General features: G+C 28.5%; 2 protein-coding genes across 6 annotated transcripts in view; one reads left to right on the plus strand and one right to left on the minus strand.

Moving 5' to 3' along the window:
- LOC147073792 (putative cytochrome P450 4s3) overlaps positions 1–1,992 on the minus strand; it is a 34,056-nt gene extending 32,064 nt beyond the window's left edge. Inside the window, exon 1 of one of the 5 annotated variants that reach the window (XM_085944817.1) lies at positions 1,829–1,992. The gene's annotated coding sequence lies outside the window, so the exon portion shown is untranslated. Of the gene's footprint in view, positions 1–56; positions 349–570; positions 776–1,828 lie in introns of those variants that run through there. The other 4 variants (XM_085944821.1, XM_085944820.1, XM_085944819.1 and 1 more) reach the window with 4 other exon arrangements.
- The window catches only part of LOC147073791 (metabotropic glutamate receptor 2-like), a 411,881-nt gene that overhangs the window by 90,232 nt on the left and 300,065 nt on the right, over positions 1–21,584 (plus strand). The window lies entirely within an intron of this gene.

Raw genomic sequence — 21,584 nt, forward strand, 5'->3', positions numbered from 1 at the left:
TAGTTCAAAACACTATCGTAAAGTAAAATATTTCACATAATATATTTAAACCATACACAATTAAATATTATGAATGCTTAAAATAAGTTTAACTAAACAAAACAAAACATTAAAAACGACACGCAGGGCTGATCATGATGGCGTAATACTTTATTTTTGTGGAATGGTTCCTTCCACCATATCTCCATTCAATTTATCAAAATATGTTATCCATCTCAAGCATGACATAAATTAAAATATTATTATTGCTGTATATTCTACTGTCAGAATTGAGACTAATTAAAACTCACATGGCATTGAACCACAATAATGTTGCGGTGTAATCAATATTGTTTACTATCAGTCGTTATTGGAACCAATGAATTACAAAAAATCCTTCACATTTTTATCGGTACCTACACAGTTATTTTACTTTATAATAACACTGATTTCGACTGTTACACATTTTAAATCATCATTTTCACTATCACTAAAATTTTACGACATCATTATAGAACAGTGGTTTTCAAACATTTTTATCTAGCATCCCGTATCAAAATGTAGTAGTTAGATAATAAGGTGTTTACTCACTTATTGTATGCATGTATTATATAAGCGAGAATTGATTGTATTCGTTGGGAGTATGCATTTACCATTGGTGAGTGCGCATAGTGCCTGACGATGCCGAAAGGCGAAACCATAGAATAGTATTGTTATGTGTCGGGATCGGGATGCCACAGAAAGCACTCACATCACTACATAAAATATTTATTTATAATATCAATCATACAATAGTTACACTTTAAATTAAACTTCACAAATTATTATTAATGTTATAGTAACGGAGTTACTTATAAGTATTAGCAATTTATAAACATATAATATTTAATTCAATAATAATAATTACACTGTAGAAGTTAACTGTGTGATGGATAAATTGGAACTGATATTTTAGAACTGATCGATATGAGAAATATGGCGTTAAATGGGAGTTTAGAAAGTACATATTAAGGTATCCTTTGTACTTGTTTTGATTATGATGAAATTGATTTGAAATGGAAAGTTTATAATATTTGATATATAATGTTATTGAAGTTAAACATGAATAGTTTGTCTTTCGATTGATAATAGGATATAATGGACAACATTGGCTAGATGAGGAAATAGAAAAGATAATTATGTTAGGCGTGTAAACATCAATTGATTCATCAGGGCTTCTCAATGTGTAAGATGTAAAATATTAAGTATGGGAGTAGGTACATAACAGTATAAAACTAAAATGGTTTTATGCCTTCAGCGAGTTATCTCGCTCTATGAGGCCATGATCGACAGGCCGCACATACAAATTTCGCGAGTTATCTTATTTGAATTTAAACTCAAATTACTAGTCGCTGTTGATTGATTTGCATAATTGAAAAAATTAAACACAAAGTGACATCTGTTTGAATAATTATTAAATACTTAGCCACAAATTATCGGTATTACAGCGATTGTATTGTATTATCGTTAAAAATCTGCGGCCTGTCAGATACTGCCATAGTAATACATTGTGAGGCATAGAAAAGGGAAAATCCATTTGCATATATTATATTTTATATTTTATTCAAATCCTTTAATTTACGGGAGTGTAAAATTTGAAATAATATGGGTAATAATACAATTTTATAAACTTTGAGTAAACTAAAATAAATCATTATTCACGTGACTGTTGGTAAATTTGTGATTATTTCTAGTACAGTTTTTTTTGTTAATATGACATATTCAGAGCATATCGTTACCTACAAATAAAAATAGGCTATGCAGTAAAAAAAATATTATACCTACATAATAAAAAAAATTTGTACATTACCTTTATGAAAATAATAACATCGTGTTTTGAATGGAGAATAATTATTAATAATATTCACTGACTCCGCATAATTTGAATAATAATATATTCAAAAATAATATTTATCGGACACTATTATGAACACAATCAAACGGTGATATCAATACAGGTTTTCACGCAATACTGACAGACATCTGTGAATGTTGTTTATCTGATGACTAAAAAAGGATTGCTTGTTTTCGGTCGGTTCTAAAATGTTTTATATCGAAGACATCATAAAAAGTAATTTACTTTCTTACGATATAAGTTTTTCTCGGTGAAATAATTGTATAAACATAACGTAAATGCTCACAATGCAAAGCGGCTAATGCGTCGGTTTAGAATGTCGTGAGTCCCAGTTTTGAATTCTGGGTCTAGAAAATGCACGTATTATTTTTCAAAGTGTATTTGGAGCCAAAGTATGAACCTAAGAATTTGCCCTGATAAGCTTTATTTAATAAAATAAAATAAAACAATGTCCATACCTGATTGACCAACAAAACACACTCACATATTATGGACGGCTAAATAATGAAGTCACCTGTACCTCTAAATCACGTAAGTTAAATCGCGTCATCTGGGCAGGCCATAGGTTGAGCAAGTGATTAACATCCACTTCTTGTAAAAACAACAATTTGTTAAAACACACCAACTCTGTGTATCCCCATAATATGGATATTATTAAGATTGGACATGAAAAAAAAAACATGAAAAAATATATAATAATATAAAGCAATTTTATTCACCGAAACTAATTTATTATTTTATTACAATAAATATGAATTCAATTTAAATAAAAATAAATCTCATAATAGGTACCTAAGTACTTACCGAAATATTTTATGTAAAACCATATTATTTTAGTTATAATATTATTATTATCCATATTACTCGTTTATGTATTATTATATAACGACACCTATGTCTGCATGACATATATAAATAAATAGTATAAAATATTATTATTAATTTTTTTCGATTTCTAAGCGCACATTTTTCAATCTGTGCATCATTCCGAATTGTTGTACTCGTAGGTGCAGTATTTTTGAATTATTCCTTTTGAAATATTGAGAGTCCACCTTCTACTGAGTTTTTACCAACAAAGAATTCGTATTTAGGTGTGAAAGTTTTATCAATAGGTATTGGTACAGTATTCTTTTAAATTATAACCTAAAAATACACAGGCAGACACACATACACTCTAATAAAGATAATACTTTAACATAAATGGAAAACTTTACTTAAAAATATCTACACTAATTGTACGTACAAATCGACGAAGAAATTACAAACAAATACTTACTTACGATGATAATAATATATTCTTATCTGATATTTAATCTAAAAATAATAATAATATTATATAAGATAAATCTATATATTTTTTATAAGTAGTAGGTATGTGTCAAGTAAAAGTCTAAAGCTAATTAAATTTATTTTTTAAAAAATTGATGAAATTAAAATTTATATGATTAGGTTATATAAAATAATCAAATCAGGTCAAACATTGACCCGAGCAATACAAAATGAAAACAATACACGTAATATTATTACTAGGTTTTTTAAATATGAAGTATTAATTTAATTCTCTCAATTATCTCACAATGTATATACCACAGAAAGTTCAAATTACTTCAATATTTGTTTGTTTTAAATTTTAAAATAAACTGCAAAGAGTGTTTTTTTCTGTATAAAAATAATTTTTCATCGATATTTCTTACTCAACAAGACACTAATGATGTTTCCAGTTCTTAACAAAGATTTTATCAAAGTCCACGAGTTTATGATAAAAGATCGGAAAATGTTTCTGACATCTTTATGGAGTACCTAGTCGGCACTACCTACCGTATCGACGAATTCACTAATTGGGCCAATATCTATGTATCCGAAGTTGATCAACTCAAAATTGATATTATTTTTACTATTGGACACTAGAAAACTGTTATTCTAAAAAAGAAAAAACGTCATAATAATTATTACAATAATGTATCATTATAATATAATTGTTGTGTTAATAATAATACCAGCAAACCATAAGTTACATATAATTGCTTTTTATATTATTTAACTAAAAAGAATACCTAGTGGCAGTACTACGTCTCAATGTTCCTAAATATAATAATATCATAAGCAAAGCAAAAATATAGGGTTAAAATATTCATAAATATTAATATGTAAATATATATTCCTATAAACAATGTGTATTTTACCAGGACTCGAAATGGGTCGGAGCGTATTGGAACGCTGCTCCGGTTCACAAAATCTACGAGATTATCGCTGTCTCGTGGAAAAAATAATTCAACCGCCTGATCTAGGAATAGGTTATATAACAAAAATCTAACACACTTATTTTTATAAAATATACTTAAGTACCTACATAAAATTAAAATAAATATTTTCTTTCTAATTAGTAGATACAATTTTTCATTTCGAGCGCTGATTTTACATGAATTTCATCCAGAGTGGCAGTCCATGAGAGAGCTATCACGCGGGCGTGATTATGACATCATTGATACTATGCAATCTAATGCGACTGCTCTGATGCACAGATAGAATATGTGTGTCTGCGTGTGTGTGTATACTGTGTATGTGTATATGCTACGCTGCGTTACAGAATAGTTAAATCAAGAAAAATATTATAATGTAAAGACTTTTATTTATATGAAATTTTAATATGTTACGTTGATCTTGAATGAAATTGCTTCAAGTTAAGTCATAAAATCTGAAAACTAATTTTAATATTATATCCATGAAAATATTCACATGGTTGATAAATAAAACATAATAAAAATACTTAATATATTTATTTAAATTATTGCGGATTTTTTTTTATAATATAACTTATAGTGTATATTATTAGTAAAAATCGATTAAGTATGTTTTTATTATTAATAATAACCATGCACTTACTTTTTTCGTACAAGATGGTTATTAGTACTTTTTGAACAATCGCAAACACGCAAGCTATGAGAAGTTCACATAAATTTAATATATATTGTGTCCTCACCAGAAGACCAGCGTTTTGCGCACTGCACCACGAGAGCCGCTCCCGATTAAGTAGGTATACTAAATAAAATATCTAATTAAAATTCATATCAAAAAACAAAAAAACGTTTCAAATTTTAGTGACTACGTGCTAGAACGTAGTAATAAACTTCTCTCTTATAATATTCAATACTGTATCCTGGAAATGATTAAAAAAAATAAGATTCAGTCATTTAAATATAACGTCATTTTTTACACGAGAAACACATAACCTGTTTTCAAGACTCAACGACCATAATACCTATTGACGAGATTTTTGTACATAATTTGGTGTGAATAGGATTTAACCATCCAGGTTTCGATATTCTACGTATCATTCAGATCATAAATTGTTATGTCGGTATATATAATATATGGTAAATATAAAGTTGACTTATCATACCCACTGATTTTCTATAAACTATACATGCACACATAGAGACTTAACATACCATACGTAACATACCAATCTCATCAATTATAATTAAAATTCAAGTACGTACCATCAGTAAACACTAGTATCTACATAATGTAATAGAAGTTATTAGGTTGTCTGATTGGAAAAACGTCATCTATGACCAAGAAATCGGTTCTTTTCGTTATTAAATTATGGAAATTAATTAAATATTTATTTAAATTTTATTAAATAGTATAGAATAAATATAAAAATTATAATAAATTCAAAAAAAATCGGTGTGCGTACCTATGTACGCGCGTTAGAAGCTATACTTCTTTGGCGTAACAAACTTGTGATAACCTAGATTCTTCGACTAGCTCTTAATTATCTTGTTAAATTACACACTCAAGAAAAAGGACCGCTTATTGCAACGCCGTTGGTTTATTTCTACACATTTTAACTTATATTACTAAATTATATAATTATTTATCGTTGTTTTTATTTTTAAAGTAACAACTGCCACTATTACATTTAATAGTTTGTTTACGTAAGGAATTGCAAGTGGCCACAATAATAAATTCGCTACCTAGACAACGCAACAATTCTAAACTATAATATTATACTGTATAATCGTCACGATTGGAGTATCATACTGTAGCGTAATGGTAGTGCATTCGGCTAATAACCGAACAATCGGTAGTTCGAATCCAATTGTGTGCGTTTATTTTTGTGTGAAAAAATAAATTATGTGTTACATGTCACACGCCAAAAATACACTCTGTTCAGATTTTCAAAATTCGTCTAAAGAAGTATAACTTCAGCAAGAATATTAAATTTACCGTTGGAAATATTTTTAACGTGCATTATGGAGTTAATTTTTAATCCCTTACATATTTTTGATTACGTATTCACAATAAGGTTAAATGCTCGAAAATTTTTAAATTATTAAATATTCCCTTTTAAAAGCTTTCCAGGACATTTATTAAGCTACACCTAAGTGGTTTAGTGGAATGGGACACCAGATTTAATAAACGCTTTTCGTCGAGGAAAAAATATTTAACGGTATATCTGAATTAAGCACTTAACACATTGGTGTCGTTGGGATGTGTTAAAATATAAAAAGGACTTACATTAATAACACAATTAGAATAATATAAAAATTATATTTTTGAGATCCTAAATACCTAGCATTTTAGTCATATTATCATAAATATAGATATTTATTTATTTAGCAGTCTCGTTTTCAAGTACGGTTTCAGCATTTTTTTTAATCTTTTGAACTTATTGTTAACTAGTTTTTTTCTATAAATTGAATACAATTAAATATATGCAGTAAATATGTACGGTGTGGTAGTTATAATATATAAAAAAGTTGTTTGTATCTAATTAACACAATATATTATTATATCAAGGAAAATAACATTTTTTTTTGTAATATTGACCACATTAAAATGTTATATCCCCCATGACTGATTATATTTTAATTAGTAATATGTAATGCATCAACGGTAGTCTGGTAGGTAGACCGCCCATCTCTGAAACTGTGGGTTGCGGCTGGCCACAAAAATGCATGCCGTTTTTCCAATGTGTATTTGATCTAGTGCAAGTACCTTATGGGTTTAACAAATGCCTAATTTTATGTGCCAAAATATATTTTGATCTACCGCTTTAGCTATTCTATGTAATATTTAGGTATCTACGAGAAAATTTGTTGTTATATTTTTAATATTCTCAAGTATGCACTTTTACCATTTACTACCGTAATAAATAATATTTGTAATATATTTGAACAATTCATTGCAATACGATTTTAAATAATAATATGTTTATAGTACAATAAATAAGGCTCAAAATTGACTGGAACGTAGTGAAGTACAGTTCCGGTATCAATATATTATAAATTTTAACACAGTTATTTTGAGAAAATATAAATAAAATTAGACAAATATGTTAAAATTTTCCTTTCCGAGCACTGATAATCACTATAATACCAAACTGTAGGATAGCTATATAGTTATTTGAATAAATTGCTACGGATTACATTGAAAATTCTCAAGTATAATCTTTAATGGTACAAGAGCCCTGTGTAGTTTATGGCCTTCTCAAATAGTATTCCTTGGTCTGGTCTATTCTCAGCAATCATCAATAATAATTTTAATTAATGAATGTTGCTTAGTAATCATTATTAAATTAAATGAATTTAAATTGCATTATTACATTCTACTACTTTTATTATAACATAATATGCATTGAATATTACAATAATATCTCTATATATATAAAAATCTCGTGTCACGATGTTTGTGGTTGAACTCCTCCGAAATGGCTCGACCGATTTTTATGAATTTTTTTATGTATATTTGTTAGGTATGAGAATAGGTCAACAAGTATATTTCATACCGCTAGGTGATTAAGGTATCTCTATCCAGAAAAATCTTCTTTTATTTTTATGACAATTTTTTTTTTGTATTTTTTTTATTATTTGGCATAAAAAAATACCTATGACCTCAAATTTTCACTTTCGTACCCCCATCCTCCCATTTTTTAATCGCGATTTTATTATTTTTGTATGAACAAATTTAACCGTCGTTCGTATTTCAAACAGAACGAAATTATTTATGTTGTTGAATGACAGATGGCACTACGTCCGAGAAGAATTCAAGAGAAGCGTCGCGTCATTTTGACATTTCATTCGGCAAATCACAACGCAGTGCGTGCAAAATTTTGTACGATTTATTTTAATTTATCTATTTTTATGTGCGTGTATTACAGTGCACAATGCCAGCAAGACGCAAGGGGGGCCATTTGGGCCGTCAAACGAATAAAGCAACAAACATGCAAAATAATAGAGTAGAAAGAACAGACAAACAAATCCAACAAGATAACAAAAACGTGCGTGTAAGCATGTCGCAATTGCATGCATCTCAATCACAAGAGGCACGAGCTGAACGAAATCAACAACGACAATTGGAACGGAGCCAAGCGCGCCGGTTCGTAGTTAACACACGCAGAGCAAATGTCCGACAACGCCAGCAAGTACATCGAACATTTACATCCGCTTCGTTCCTTCGTCTCTCATTCGAGTACGAGCCAGATATTGAATATTCCGCTCATCCGAAAGTGCTGATTGGTGCTATGGACAAAGAATGTCCCCATTGTCATGCGCTCAAATTCAAACATGAGTCAGCCGGGATGTGTTTCGCATCAAGAAAAGTGCAACTACCAGAAATTGAGATACCACCAGAACCATTGAACAGCTTGCTCATTGGCACGGTTCCAGATTCAAACCTGTTCCTGAAGTCCATTCGCACATTCAATTCATGCTTCCAAATGACTTCGTTCGGAACAACAGAAATAGTTCACAATACTGTGGCAAATGGTCAACAATTCCATTCTACGTTCAAAATCAAAGGTCAAGTATACCACAAAGTAGCCTCATTGCTGCTAATGCCAAACGAACCACATACATTTTTACAAATCTACTTCATGGACGCGGCGGTGAGGACATCAATCATGTGGATGCACGTTGCGGCTACAATAGCCTCAATTCGCCTAATGCCAGGCGCATCGTCGGCGAACTGGACGCCCCCGTTGAATGAGCACAATGAATTATTGAAATTCTTCAAAGCACACATGCACGAATTGCAAAGTGACAATCACGCTTTTGTCATCAATCCTGATAAAACACCAGCTGGAGAGCACGTACGTCGATTCAATGCGACTGTTGTTGACGACATTGCTGGAATCATGGTTGGCGACCGCACATCGACGCCAGAAATCGTGATTCGAAGAAGAAACAATAATCTGGAGTTCATCGCTGACACACACCGTTCATACGACGCTCTACAATATCCGCTAATTTTCTGGAAGGGACAAGACGGATATTGCATAAACATTAAACAACGAGATCCTGTCACAGGTAATTCATTCATTATGAACATCATTACTCATTTTGAATTGAGAAAATGAATGGTTGATGTTTTTTTGTTTTTATCGGCGGTCATCGTCTACAGCGCTCTATTCCTCTTTCTGTCATAGATCCCATCCCCACACACTTACGATACATTCGTTACTTTTTATTTAACAACCAAAATATTCACTAGAAATAATTTATATGGCAGAACAACGTTTGCCTGGTCAGCTAGTAATATATAAAATGTGTAATATATTATTATTTTTGTTGTACATTTCCTCTAAAATAATATAAGGATCTTTGTTTAGTTATCAAAAAATGAATGTGTAATAGTTTATTATCAACAAAACATAATCATATTTAATTCTTTTAAGCTAAAACAAATTTATGAACACGCCATTACCTTTAATTATTTTAATAAATATTGTTGTATGCGGAATATATTTGTTTTGTGTTAATCTGTTTTGAAGGATAGATCTAAAATAATTCATTATATTATTATATTATGCAATGTTGATAAAAACACGCTAGAGTAAAATATTGTAAGTAGGTAGTAATAGCAATCGTTTGATAAAGTACCTATATAATTCATGACCCCCTATTTTGAAACTGGCACCCAGGCCAGGATACATCACGGCGCCCCTACCTATCGTGAAGGTTAAGGGAGATGTGCTTTTCTACAGTAAGCCCAAATGGTTTCCGCGAAACCCATTGTTACTACATTGGACGCTAAAGACGCGCCCAACGCGTAACGATTAGGTGGCCATTCGATATAATTGGCATGCTATTTAAATGTGGTAAGGGTATTTCGTGTTATTTTAGCGATTTTTAAATAAATCCAGTTAGTTTATTGAGTCGTCGGTACCTACTCAGCATCATATCATAGCACTAATATAAATTATATTGGATAAAAATAGTCATTTTATAAGTAATCACATTAAAGATAAATAATTATAGAATGAAATTCTACACGTGAATTATCATTTAATTACATTAATCATCATATCAAATGTTAATATTCAATAAGGAAAATAGCCCCACAGGCGAATTTTTTACTATTAGAGCAAATTTGTGGTGTGTGGGCCCCCTTAACCTGTGCCTCTAGGCTAGAGCCTTGCCAGCCCCCCCCCTTGTAGGGAAAGTAATAAAAATAATATGATAAACGAATTATTATCATATTTGCTAGTTTTGGTTAAGAATAAAGAAGAGTAACAAATGTTCATCTAAAATCTAAGTGAATGTTTGAATGCGTTAATTGGATTCATAGCATATTATTCTAAATAAAAACTGATGACAATTTAAAAAAAGTATATCATATTTTATTAAATGATAAAATACACGATAACTATTATCGTGTCAGAATAAACCGCTACATAACGCTTGCTCTTTTAGTCATAATCTATCTCTCTCTCTTGCATTTTATCTTCAGACTAAATATTTATTTTTATTTATTTCTGTCATACATACTTTTTTCTATCTACCTTATCTTATTTCTATATCACCAAATTATAGCCGATAATACTTTTAATATAATCATTTTTATTAAAATCTTTAAAATAATAACTCTGGGTTCAAAGGTGTTGAGATAATTTTAATTAGAGTGAAATTATGCCTAAACGAAGTCATTACCAAATCATTCCCAGACGCTCGTGGCGAGAATTTATTTTTAAATGTTTTCTCGCGGAGAACTCATTTTCTTTGAAGGTTTGTGGTGTCTGTTTTATCGAAGGCTGTATATTTTCTTTGATGTCGATTAGTAAAAGTTGTTTTTGTGTCATCGATAATATAATTAAGTCGTGAAAGATAAATTTGTATGGAAGGTTTCTTCGATTTGTTAAATAAATTAGTCGATTTGTTTTAATAAACTTTAAAAGCAGTTATCTGCTTTGAAATGAGAATTTCAATAAACTTAATCCCTGAGAATTCCGAATATAAAATAAAAAATGTTTTTTTGTAGTATTTTCAAAAGCGTCTACATATAAATATTAAAGTTAATTTACGAACCATCTTATAAATTATATTTAAAAATGTGAATGATTTACAATCATGTAAATGTATATAATATTAATAATACAAAAATGTCAAAACACTAAAAACTAGGAAAAACCTGAGATAAAAGTAGGACTGAGTGGGATTTGGACTCTCATCTTTCTTATTTCAGGTGGTTGCTCTTATTGTTTGAGCTATTAATTACGATATCAAACTTTCGATATTGATATCGATAGGGGTAGAGCCGAGTCGTGGAAAAGGTTTCTGGCCAAGTTTATTTCGTAATGCATCTACCTGAGATGATGATTTACACGAAAAATATAGTTCTTGCCATGGGACTGGTCATTAATAAATATAACAATGTTATCTATGTATAATATAATGTTTAAATATACCGAACAAAATGCTGTTTAAAATATAGCATATAATATAAAAAGCAAATCTTTACAACTTGAGCTTGATTATTGTTGTGTTAAATATTGAACTGAAATGAAAAGTGCTCAATGAAAACTTTGATCATTTGAAACATTATATTACAAGAAAAACAAGCTTATATTTATACAAAACAAATATTGATAGAATCAGATCTTTTATACAATATTATAGGCATAAAAAAACATTTTAAATGGACGATATATTTCAGCTGGAACTCCCCAACTTATCTTCTAAAAAGTTTTATTGCAAATATTTACTTGTTAAGTAATAAATCCGCTCAAATGTATTTTATAATATTAAAATTAAAAACACTCAACACACAACACGGTACTTCAAGTTTTGGTAGCGGAAAAATCAACAATCGAAATTTGTTTTGTTGTTTTTTTAACGGCAGATAAAGCCCGGATATTTTCATTAGCTTGTTGAATTGAAACAGCCCATTCATTTTTTCCTCTTTTGTTGCGGAACGTTTTATATCGAAATTGAATAAACTGTTATTGATATCGCAACAATGAAAATGCACCATTTTTGTACTAATACGTTGATTTAATGGAGGATTTAAAAATATGGTAACAACACTTATATTATGTTGTTAATAAATTGTTAATTAAAAAAAAATAGTTATAGTTTTATATTTAAAAAAAATGAACAAAGCAAAAGTATTATAACCAGTGAGGTTTTTACAGATAAAAGATAATGTAATAAAGCTTAGTATGGCGGTAAAAATATATTAAGAATAACGATAACATACAATAGAAAAAAATCTGAAGATGAAAATAATACAAACGAATACGTTAACATTTTTATATTAATATATATTACCGATATTATTGAAATTTATCCATATTAGTCTGAGAAAGAATAAAGAAAAGAAAAGAAAAGAAAAGAAAATGATAATAACAAAAGAGAGAAAATCTACATTATATTATTATATTAGTAGCGATCAAGGTCTCAGATACAATATGTTGAAATGCCACGTTTAAAGGAAACAGGTGAGTATTAAATGGATCAATGGTGGAGAAATAACATTCACATTTTTTTAGAACCGTCTAATGAATAAGTTTCTAGTAAACTTATATAAAATAATACAAATTCAGTACTCGTTTGATTTTATATCATAGATTTGATAATAATAACGTAAAGTGTAAATAATTTTGAAGATAGGTGATTTTTATTATCCGTGTAGTATGGATTATAAAGCCTAGATTTTTATCTAAGTACAGAAAACAATAAAACTATTGTTGCATTGTATCACAAAATATTAGTTAAAACTAGCATCACAATACTTTTTGGTTTTTGTGAGCTTTATTTAAAGTATAAAATCAGATATTTAATAAATTTATACAGCAAATACTAGCTCGTTCTAAAAGTAATAAGAAGTATAATATATTATAATATTCCCATTTAAATTTATATTGTGTATACGTCATATATTTTTTTAAATATTCCATAATGTGAGTTTAGATGCAATGCCTGATTATGCAATTAACTTATTATGAGTAATGATTGTCCTCAATATACGCCTATAAACGCTTGATGAGCTGTTATAAATCCACATATATTTTTAGCAAAATATCATAGCGTTAATTTTAACTAGACTGTGGCTATTTTCAAACCAGCGACTAGGCAAAAGATCTGATAATATTCAGTTGTATACGTTGTATTTAAAGCATCATACAAAATTTAGAGTCTAGTATACAATAAATGTTAAGTAATGTCAAAAAATTTAAATTTTTTTAAAATTTGTTTTAGTTTTAATACAGTCTTAACATTCTCATTAACGTCAATTTATAAAAAAAAATATTCGAAATGTTTTTTTTTTCAGTGCTATTTTCGACTAACAAAATATGAATTCTATGTCGTTTTAAGAAAAACAACATAATAAATTAAGCCAAATTACTATTTTTCAAAACTGATGACCTTTAAAAGTCATAAACACATTATTTTAACTCAATATATTATTCCATAGGGTAGTCGATTTAAAAGTAATTGAATTTAACTGTTAAGATTTGACCATTCTGGGTGACTTTGGTTTGATAGTTTCCGATAAATTTTAATGACGTCTCAGGGTGGTGATTTAATGGCCTTCCAGAACTACGTCGTTAATCATGGCCTACTCAAGGTAGCCCGCGGGGATTGGACCCTCTAAGACTTGCGAAACCCCGAAATGGTTGCATTAGTCCACCTTTATTATTTACGTTAATTTGTACTTCGTGAATGTACAAACTAACTTAATTCAGTCCATACTTTTAAATATCAGTCTCTCGAGGACTTACCAATGAAACATACTTTAATATAATCTCTCCACAGTACAGAAAAAATAGTGCTTAATTCATTTTTAATTTATATACTTTTACTTTTTAAAAATATTCACACCTACCCTAACCGAAAAAAAAATCTTTCTTTTTAAACGGTACATGTTCAAACACACGCGTTATCATGATCTTACTCCCTACCTCAGTTTTAGTTTTTTAAAAAAATCGTTCAAGTACATGTTCAAACACGCGCGTTAACATAATTTTACTCCCTACTTCAATTATAGTTTATCAATTTATGGCTACGGCCGTATGTTGTAGCTTAACCACTCGGGAATGCCAAAAGAAATGGCGTATTTAAAAAAAAATACTACCTTTTTCTTAGTTCAATAATTATTATAAAGCAAAAATTATTCGTAAGATATTTATCACACTTGAATGGACAAAAAGATAGCTTATAATTAGTATCTTTATAATTATCTTCAAATATGTTAATCTTGCCCATTTTTTGAATAATAAAATGCTTAATTCTTGTCAAATTTGGGATCACAGAGATTATCAATATAATTTTTTATATTGATAATCTCTGTGACACCACTGCACATTTATATACTGAAATATGACTTTATTCCAAAACATTAGAGCGAGAGGTTTAAAAGAATACTATTTTATGTAATAAAAATACTTTATGCAGTCATAAAATGTATATAAAAAAATATAAAGGATAATAAGGCTTCAAAATTATATAAATAGATTATCTACAACGTGTAAGGAATGTCCAGGATCATGCTTTGAAAATACAATAAAAGCTCCATTTTTACCTACGCTGAGCATGTCCGCCCTTGAACAAATAATTTTTCATATAATTTTGCCTACATCAGTAGAAACATATCAAGAGTAAAAACTATATGCAGTTAATTATCTAGCCAACAATATTTTAGTGAAAAATAGTAAAACAATACTTTGATATCAAGTACAACACCATTTAAAATACTTGGATTTCTATAAATATTTGCTTCGAAAATAATGATAAAATGCAGTAATATAATACATTAATTCAATTGTATTTTTTTCATTTTAACACATTGTTGATTTTACACATTATTTATTTATTTGGTACTAGTCGGTTATCCTGGATACAGCGACAAACACATTTTGAAAATAGCCAATATACTGGATTATTTGTTAAGATAACCTAACCTAACATAAACTAACCCAAACTAATAAATAATCCAGTATATCGGCAATTTTCAAAATGTGTTTGCCGCTGTATCCATGATAACTGACTAGTACCATTTATTTAATAATACACATTCAGCACATAAATAATTAATAATTCAAGATGTTCACAACATGACGTTTTTAAAATAAGATTAAAATTGTTTAGAAGTTAGGTATATAGTAAATAGTAAAAACAAACAGTTTCGCCGTTTAGATATCTGCCGAGGAGTTAGACTAAATCTTTTTTAAAAAATTTAAAAAATAATGTTGATCAAATAAATAAGTTAAATACGTGCAATATATCGTTATTTGAAGAAGTTTGATAAAACACAGTTACTTTTGTCAAAATTAATATCACTTGTGGTAGGTTATCTATGACAATTCAATCTAACCTTAACTAAACAATATATATTATCATTATACAAAGTCAATAAAAGGGTACCTACGTATTATGCTATCAAAAATCTATAAACAGTTTATACATATACTTTTATAGATATTATGCATTCTGAGAAGTACATATTATATTAAACTATTTAAATTACATTAAATCTTTTGATAATTTGACACACTATCATGTATGTGTAGGTCAAATTATTAGTCAACATTTTTATAATATCAAAACGAGATAATATTCTAACTTAACTTTGAACTACCTATATAGACATTAATGCCAATATACATAAATAAGTGAATTATTCACAGGGACTTTATTTAGAAAAAAAATATATTTAAATATGGGACAAAAACAATATACTTCAAAGCAAACTCAGTAGTCATAACAATAATAATAAGTTGATAAGCAAAATTAATTTAATAGTAAAAAAAGTGTAATAAATATATTATAAGAGACAGATTAAAATATATTTGTATCGTAAAAAGATACTGATATACCTAACTATCAATGGGAACTACTTATTATCAATAATTAATAATTATCAAGAATATATTATTATGTAGCAGTCAACAACCTCGGATCTTGTCAGTATTGTTTCGATTATATAAGAATTAGCAAGTCATTATTTAACAATTGCATAATCGTCTTATCAACAGTCAGCATATTCTACACGTATGACATTCTTCGATGGGGTTTGCCTACCTTGAGCTTGGTCGTGAAAACGCTCGAAGTTGCAATAATGTAGAGGCCGGCAGATTTCCCAATTTGTTATGGAATAATTGCAATTTGAAGTTTGACATGCCATTTAAAATCACGGATAATGCTAATTTCTGTATGTTTATATAGATACATGTTCTATAAAATCGGAAGACCTCGATTTTTTTTTCTAGAATACATATTATTTATATATAAACACACAATCCTTTGTTAATTCTAAATACAACAACCCCACATTCTGTTATTGAAGCGCCAAGCTTCAAAAGCCCCTAAAACGATTTTAGATAGTTCTGAGAAAAATGATTTTAAGTACTTTTAGAAAAATGAGAAAAGATCATATCTATTAAATCTGTGAACTTTAGGTATTTATTTTTTAATTTGTTACATTCTAAAAAGTATTTTGGCTTTCCATTTTAGCGGATTTTGAAATTTACCCCAATTTTTGATCATACGTATTGACGGTTTTGGGCGTTTTTTTTGCCTCATTTCTTTTTTTTATCTTTGGCCATCATTATAGGTAACAAAACTATCCATCTAAATACGTATCTAATTAAAAAATCTTCAAAAACCAATTTCGGGGCTTTTGAAACTAGGCGCTTCTATTTAAATCTGTTTTTAGTAATAAATAATGTATTTTTACATTGGAATACCAGGTGTAACAAAAATGTTACATCTTAAATTAATAACCCTTATGATTTTATTTTAATTTTTGTATATTAAAGTATGTCTATATGCGCGTTACTGCTTCCTATACAAGTAAATAGTGTGGCGTAGAACTTTCTATTTGGTTGTGAATTTATTATTACATAAAATTTTATATGAATATTAATAACTAGTTCATTAATAAGTTGTTATAATTTAGCGTTGCTAGTTTACATACAGGCAATGACCCTCAGCTATAACTTCTGACGTCCTTACTTTCAATTTTGAGAGTTTCTGTACATGGATAGGAGGATACTTAATTTTATAAATTTATAAAAAGAATGTAATCAAATAAATAAAAACAAAAATTTGGTTACCTTTAAATTGTACTAGTTTATTTTTTCACTTGGCTATTTTTTTGTTAAATTTCATTGAATAATTTGTGTATAACATTGTAACTCCCCCCTATCAAAAAAATTAAATATCAGATACAAGGAGTCAATGTTAGACCTTCGTTATATTTATTTATAAAATTAATTTTGATATATAAAGTAGTATTGTACCTATACATAATGTTTAATATTACATTGAATAATATTACTCAATATTGGATATCAGACTGAAAAATAAAGGTTACACAATAATATAATTGTATTAACCTTCCATTATTATTCACGGTTTATGCAGAATAATATGGTTTTAGGTTGATTTGCCTAACAACCCCTAGTGAGTTAGCGTGTTTTGAATGCTAAGTAATTAATCAACAAAGCAAATTATAATGGCAAACAGAGTCCAAGAGCCATTTCGGTAATTCAATGTCATTATCAGTTACCGATGATAATGATAACTAAAAACTTCAGAGGCGTTTCAACACTATAGCTAGTATTTCTTATTCGCCATTTTTACAAAATATTTACAATCGAATTCAATATTATACTATTTTCTGTTTGAATATTGATTTAGTATAAGATGTGTTTTTGTAATTGAATATCCTGATCATTTTCCCTTTGTTCTACATCTCAACAATACAATACAGCTCAAACAAGACCTAATACCATTTGATTATTTAAACTATTTTCTTATTCAACCAATAATTTACATAATTTAAGAATGTAACAATCTTTAATACAATTAATACAAATTTTGAAAACATTGCAGAGAAATATAATAATAATATATTTGTTAAATATCAAATGCTTAATCAAAAGAAAATGAATCGATTTCATTAGCTTAGATTAAAAGGACACTATAGGAAGGCATATCATTTTTATTGTTCCCACATTTGAATATCGAGTCGTAAATACAATGGTCAAGTTGGTAGAGTGGCTGATCCTACGCCGGGGGTCATGAATTCTAAGCCACGGCTGGGTAAAAAAAACACGGGCGAATGGTTGACAACTAAATTAATATTCCTTAGAAAAAAATCTTTTATTATAATCTTCTATTATAAAGGCCCATTGTAGTAAGTGTAAAATGTCTATCTACCAATTAATATAATAATACAAATTCAGTCATTAAAATTGAGGCTTCATAAAAAAATCTATTATCTCCATGCTGTGTATCTAAAGACACACTTAAAAACTTTAATATTGTTAGTGCAGGATTTGTATCCAATATCCACCGTTCAATAAGAGATATTCAAACAATCAACCATCACCGTCATTTTTTTATTTATTTATTAAGGTAAGTATAATATATGATAAGCATAAGATATAGAATATATGAATTAGATTAGTGATGATCCCAATAACAAACGGATAAAGAAAGCATAATTAAACACAGCTATGAAAAATTTCTGACAGAAAGTAGACTATTAAAAATGATTGCAAAATCATGAAAAAAATATATAATATATAAAAGACTTAAGAGAACGAAACACTCAATGCCTTTGGTAATTCATAGTTATGTTAATTTGAGCTACTAAACCATTATTGTAGTAGATTCATTTTACATTATTATGTATCAATGTGTAAGTAAAAAAAATATGAGGAAAAATTAATATTGATGCAGGATATATGAAACCTATTTTTTGACAGCAATTGTGGCTAATTTGACAAAATTTTAATTAACTTAATTGTTTTTTAAATGCGTGTTATTTTGTTTTAATGCGTTGGACAAAATGAGAAAAAACTTTGCTTCGAAACTATTGAAACTAGTAGTAAATTTTGTTGAGGTGCCTGCTTAACTTTTAAAACTTTTGTTAACAGTCATTAATATTCGTACCTACTCTCTTTTACTTGCGATTTCGTAGAATATTATAAGGTCGTAATATATTTATAGGTATCTCTATATTATTATATTTTATGTATCATATTTAATAAATTATCGTAATAAAGTATGCCAAAATGCTAGTCGAAAGACTATCTATTCAGTTATGATTCTTTAAATTTCCAAAAGCTCCACTTTCTACAGACAAGTAACGGAGAAATAGTACAGCGATATCATTTAGACGTTTGCCAAATTTGCAAGAAGTTTTGATATTATGATTCTCGCATAATAATTTATGGTAGAGTAGAGACTCGCATCTGTAGTCTACTATTTAATTCTACGAAAATAATATTGTCTTTTACTTTATTTTGGTCACATAATAATTTCAAACTTTCATATAACTTATTATATAATATAATTATAACACTCTCGTTTACTTTATAAGTACTTAATATTTCTTGTATCAAATTTCGGTGTTCCGTAAAATATCTAGCGTATATATTTATATTAAAATTATGATGATGCCTTTAAATGTGTGAAAATGTTGTATCGTGAAGTTATCACAACACAGCTGTCACGTCTTCAGAATTAAACGGAACTAAATCAAACCACAATTTATATTCCATGATATGCTTAAGTTTATATAAGTTAGAATTTGTTTAAATATGTTGAAAATATTTGGAAATTATATAATTTAGGATCTTGTGGCTGCTATTTTTTATTATATTACGCCTACTAAGACATGTATAGCTTTCGTGTAATAAATGACGTGTCATCTCTTAAGCATCCACCGGATTGAGATATATACAATTTTAAAATATACATTTATCACTATTTATTCTTGCTTGATGTTATGTATCACTTAAACTAGTGCATACAGACTGCTGAAGTATGCATATTATGTTTCTGATTAACTAAAATCAACAAAAATTTTTTGCAACTGATAGTATCTCTAATAATAAAGGGTTATCAAAAAGAAGACATGTATATGTATTGAATTTTTCCTCAATTAGTTGATTGTATCACAAGCTGTGTGCTATGTTGCATCATCTTGTTGGAACTACATATATTCCAGATCAAAATCATCTAATTTGTGCCAGAAAAAATCAGTAATCATGTTTCTGTAGTGGTCTGCATTGACAGTAACTGCATTGCCATTTTCATTTAAAAAAAAATACAATCCAATAACAACTACCAGGTATAAATATGTTTCAAGAATTAAACCATAAATGAGTTTCATCACTGATGATTTTTTTACAAAATAATGGTGGTGTTTGAAGTCGCTCTAATGCCCAATAAGCAAAATTTTGACACATCAAATGTGACATACTAGACGTGTAATTGATTGTTCAGATTTTCATCCACACATCGATTCAAAACATCGATAATTTCAGCAGTACATTTACCTTTTTCGACGAGTTCGATTTTTTACGTCATAAATAAACTACCATTTGACATGATTTTTTAAATTAAATTACAAATAGTAAGCTCTGTAGGTCGATTATTTTGACCATAAATTTCACGTAATCCCTGAAATGTAGCTCTATTAGAATCAAAATTGTAGTAATAAATTTAAACAATTTGTATACGCTGTACAATAAAATTGTGAATATTTTCATGATAATTTTCCAAACAATACTAAACACAAATGTCAATTTTGGGGGGAATAGGAAAAAAATGACTGCTATGACAATTTTAAAATCTATAGTACCTACAAATTTAATAACCCTGTACTATATACCAATTGCAATCACTATTAGTGCTCAAAATCATCATCATTATAAAATCATACATATTGAAACTTTAAACAAGAAATTTATCTAAATACGTCAGCAAAATATACGCAGTTTACGTATATAATATAATATTATAAGTTATTTTACTATCCACGTAGTACATACTAAATCAATGGCAAACTATTTTACAACCGGTATCTTGAAAACGTTTTTCATTGTAAACGTTGAACTTATCAACTCAAACTTGTAACCACAAGCAGGTAATATAACTTTATTCTATGTATACATAATATAACGCTATATCAAATTTTCAATCGTCTTATCTGACTGATAGCTCGGAACGGTGAGAGTTATTCCACCATATCTATATAAGTTGAATTAGTTTCAAGGACTGAAAACTGTCGAAGCTCATATTGCTAACTTTCAGCTACTTGACTCCGTGAAATTCTGTTGCTATTCCTAAACCAGAAGTTTAACTTTCCAAACTTGCGCCAAGTTTCTGCATGTCGAAGGAATTTATTTGATTTGACTTAATTTAATATATTTTATTACACAAACATTTTGTTTTATACACATCAAAAGTTTATTTTAATAAAATACCTATGCCATTTCCATAATTCAATAAAGAAAAAGAAATATAATTATCTAATAAATCTATTAAGGCGAAGTCTTCACTGAGCCTTTTTTAAAGAGGCACTTAGCGGAAAAATACGAAGCTTGCAATTTGAGACAATTTTTTGATAATTTACAATTTCAACTATATTAATGAATAAATATGTATCTGAAAACATTAAAAAAATATAT

The sequence above is a fragment of the Rhyacophila brunnea genome, unplaced genomic scaffold (assembly GCF_057557595.1).
Source record: "Rhyacophila brunnea isolate RB1 unplaced genomic scaffold, BYU_Rbru_1.0 scaffold_17, whole genome shotgun sequence".
Classification (NCBI taxonomy): domain Eukaryota; kingdom Metazoa; phylum Arthropoda; class Insecta; order Trichoptera; family Rhyacophilidae; genus Rhyacophila; species Rhyacophila brunnea.